The following is a 3,795-nucleotide window of genomic DNA, read 5'->3' on the forward strand; positions in this document are numbered from 1 at the left end:
GGCCTACGCCCTATTCATTTCTTTCCCACTATGAAAAAGAGTAACGGTATGATCTTCGTCGATACTTATTAGATTTTTTATGGTTGAAAAAAGAAAAAGAAAATGATAGGGGAATTAACCTAAGAATTCTAACCTAATTATCATTCTAATCTAAGTCTAATGTTAACATGGTGATCAAATTCTAAAAGGAGCATTAAAATGGTATTAACAAAATAGGCCAAAAATATGGCCAAATGCTAAGCAACAAAATCACACAACAATTATACAAAAATTAACATGTAAATGATACAAAAGCAATTCAAACATTAGTGCAAAAATTAACCTAAAAATACTACTATTTTTGTGAGTTTTTAAATGTTAAGAGAATTCTAACTCAAACCTAATATACTAACATCTATTAATCCTACAACTAACAATTTTATTGTTTTCTATATCATTTCTATATCAATTTTATTGTGACCTTTGGGATTTTCGTTCTCATCCATAGGAAGCTCTCACTAGCTCGCAGCGCAAAGCGGCGGAAGAAGCTTCTTCTCCGATCATACACATACCGCCGTGGATAACTATAACACCCTCGCAATCTCGCTCTTCCCTTCTTGGGTCGTTCTCTCCAATTGCACTCTCTGATCAGAATTGTCTCTCCGATTCACGGTGGTATCGTAATCGCAGCAACATCGGAGAAATAGTGGCGTTGAAGGTCTAAATCCTAGCATTTGACAAAGATTGAAGACCGCGGTTGAGGCGTAACGGCGAGGAAGAGGCTCTGAGAAAGAGTTTGAAGACTATCGGTGGTGAGGAATCGATCGATAAGTGTGAGGATCGAAGAAGCGTTGAAGGTGATGAATTTTATTACGCTTTGTTGCTCTTCAATCTTCTGTTATGCGATTGTTGTGAAAGTTTATGAAATCTTTTTTCTTGATTGAAGGCGGTGATCAGGTTTGTGAATTCGGAGAATGAGAGGATGATGAGAGATGCATCCAGAAGATTGAAGATTATGCCGAGAAGAAGATGATTGAAGAATGAATGAAGAATGTGTGAAGGTTCATAGACTGAAGAAGATGGATGAAGGTGGGAGAGGAATGAAGTATCTGAGTGAGGTGGTGCCGAGTGAAAATGTTTGAAGAGGAGGGAGATCTGAATTTATAGAAGTTGTGAAGATGATGAAAAATGGTGGAGAGTGGAAGCTTGAAGAAAGTGAAAATGGATTTTTTAAAACTTAAGAATAATCAGTGCTCTGTTATATATGGATTCACATGTTAGTTTCTTTCCTGATTTTCAGTTATTGATTCAGTTATTTCTGTTGGCAGTTAATAGATGAGCTGGCACTGTTATAACTGTTTTTTTATTTCTCTGTTGAGTTGGTTAAATGTTAGTTATGGGTTGAAAATTTGTTACAAATATGTTTTGTTGGTTTTTGGTAGTTATGAAAGTTAGTTATGCTGGTTAATAGGGTTGGTGGGTTTGTTAGAAATTGAAAACTGAAGTTGGTGACAATTAGTTGTTAATGCTGAAAACAAGTGGAAACTGAGTTAGTCTTTGTATTGGTTTTTGAACTTGTATGGTGTTTGGCTAGATTTTGGTGGACAAGGAGCATAGTGCAGGATTGTTGCAAGTTGATACTGGTCCTCTATTGTACACATGAACATTAATGGACTGCTTTTTTTCTGTAGGGTGTGTTTGGCATATGTATGCTGCCACTGGTCTTCTTTTCAAGAGGTAATAGTATTTATTCAGCTTGCTTATTGAGTGGGACGTAAAATGGTTTACACACTGACTGAATCTGATCTGTACTTGAACAATTTCCGACTTATGCAGGTTTGACAGTGACTTGATGCTTGCTTGCAGATGGAACGAGATGATAAGCATGGTTGCAATTCGGAGCTCCGTGGTGTGCCTCAGATTGGACTCAGTGCAGGTACGAACTGGGCGTAAACTGAATGGAGTTGTGATAGGTTTTCGAATTGATTTTGTGTTGAAGCCGGTGTGTTAGCACTGTGCCTAATTTTTGTGTTAGCTTTTCATTTAACCTGTACCAGTTTACTTGTTATAATTATGTAGGGTCGGTTTTCTATTGGAGCTTTGCCTTGAACTGATCTTGGTTGGTTATTTTTCTGGACTGGATTATTAGTTATTGAAATGAGGTAAACGAACCGGCATGTGTTCCAACTTTCTGTTAGTTATAGGGAATTATTCTGAAGCTATAGGAACCTAGTCAACACAACGGTGTTATGCCATTTGGTAATTGTTAACTGTGAGTAAGTGAGAGGTTGGTTGAATGTTTTTGTACAGGTTTGAATGCAGGTCCAGACACAAGCTTAAGGTGGGTACACGATTCTTTGGATTGAAGTTAGTTGCAATGTAAGTGAATGTGTAGTGAGTGTATAGGGATGTTTGAAGTAAGGTTTTTGACAGTTAGGAAACAATTTCGATTTATCCTGAATGCTGCATTTTTCTATTTGGTTCAGCATTTTAACTTTGGTTTTGTGATTTTGATATCGAATGTATGTATATGTAGTGAACTGGGTTGTGAATGTATTAATGTGGTGAGATTTAAGTACATGTATGCAAGGCTGCATAGTACATATGATATGAAGATGTATCAGTGGCATATTGTTGAAACTGGTTTGAAGTATGTTGGATTTCTGAACTATGTTAGAGCTGTTATGAATGTACGTTTGCTGATTTTGGAACTGTTTTTGGTTAATTGTCTTGTTGGCATGCAGGTTTTGTAATGGAACAATGGCCTTGCTTTGGCTTGAATCATGAAGGGATTTGGCTCAATTTAGACGCGGATGACCTCGTACAAAGTAAGCAACATGGTGCCCCGAGTCATGGTGAGCGAAGCAAAGATAAAGACAAAATGGGCTGGCAATAAAAGGAGATAGGTTTAGAAGTCAGCAATTCTAGTCTTAGGGTCAATGGTCAACTGTTGACCAAAGGTCAACTATTGACCAAAAAGTCAACTATGCCAAATTTTGTAGATTTTTCTGTACTCTCCTTTTTGTAACATGTAACTTGTATTTGAAACAATGCACTTGAATGAGCTTGTGACTTGGAATAATCATGAATGAATGTTTCAATATGACCTTTGATCCAATCTTGAATAATAAGGGCAATCTTACAATCTCAGTGAAATCTTGACTTCATTCTAAATCCTTAAATTAAATCCCAGAGCGAATGACTCATACCACAAGTGATAACCTGACCACTTTAACGAATATAACCCAAATGTTGAGCAAAAGTCTCTGATGATCATAAGGTCCATGCCTCAGGACTTATCTGATAATCCCGAGCATACAAAGAGTACTTTAATCCACAAACAATGAACACCTCTGTTGAATAAGTTTGCAAAGTGTAGAGACCCTGGATGTTGTGAAGCCCTGGATCCCATGATTTAGATGTTTATTTGATGATTGAATGCAAAGTGTTAGATGAACTAATGGAAATATGCAGATGAATGCAAAAGTCTAAGCCAGTTAAAAGGGTAGGACAAATTTGGGGTATGACAGCTGCCCCTATTTAATCGTCTTAAACCTGAAGGTGAGATTTGCGCTAGCCTTTCGAACATTCGAGATAGAAGAGGATTAAATATCAAAGTACCAGAAACTTGTCCTAAAGAGAAGATGGTGTAAATGTTATCCTTGTTTTTTCATTTTGTTTCGATGTCTGCTGGGGAAAGAGAACTTTTAATCTCATTTTTCTGGTGGAGAAGTTTATGGTGAGTAATGGTTGAATGGTGATAGCTTGTAACGTGGTAACGATGCCAATATAGGGTTCTCAAAGAGAATGGTTGTA

General features: G+C 37.1%; 1 long non-coding RNA gene across 2 annotated transcripts; it reads left to right on the forward strand.

Annotated features, from left to right (window-relative positions):
- The first annotated feature begins 459 nt into the window (after window positions 1-459).
- Window positions 460-3,123, forward strand: LOC131657091 (uncharacterized). 2 transcript variants are annotated; one of them, XR_009300471.1, is made up of 7 exons: window positions 460-836; window positions 926-1,255; window positions 1,671-1,716; window positions 1,816-1,915; window positions 2,059-2,141; window positions 2,290-2,358; window positions 2,724-3,123. It is a non-coding gene; the product is annotated as an uncharacterized LOC131657091 (long non-coding RNA). The 2 variants fall into 2 exon arrangements; XR_009300472.1 differs by having other exon boundaries at window positions 2,290-2,320.
- The last annotated feature ends 672 nt before the right edge of the window (window positions 3,124-3,795 follow it).

Source organism: Vicia villosa, linkage group LG3, assembly GCF_029867415.1.
Source record: "Vicia villosa cultivar HV-30 ecotype Madison, WI linkage group LG3, Vvil1.0, whole genome shotgun sequence".
Classification (NCBI taxonomy): Eukaryota; Viridiplantae; Streptophyta; class Magnoliopsida; order Fabales; family Fabaceae; genus Vicia; species Vicia villosa.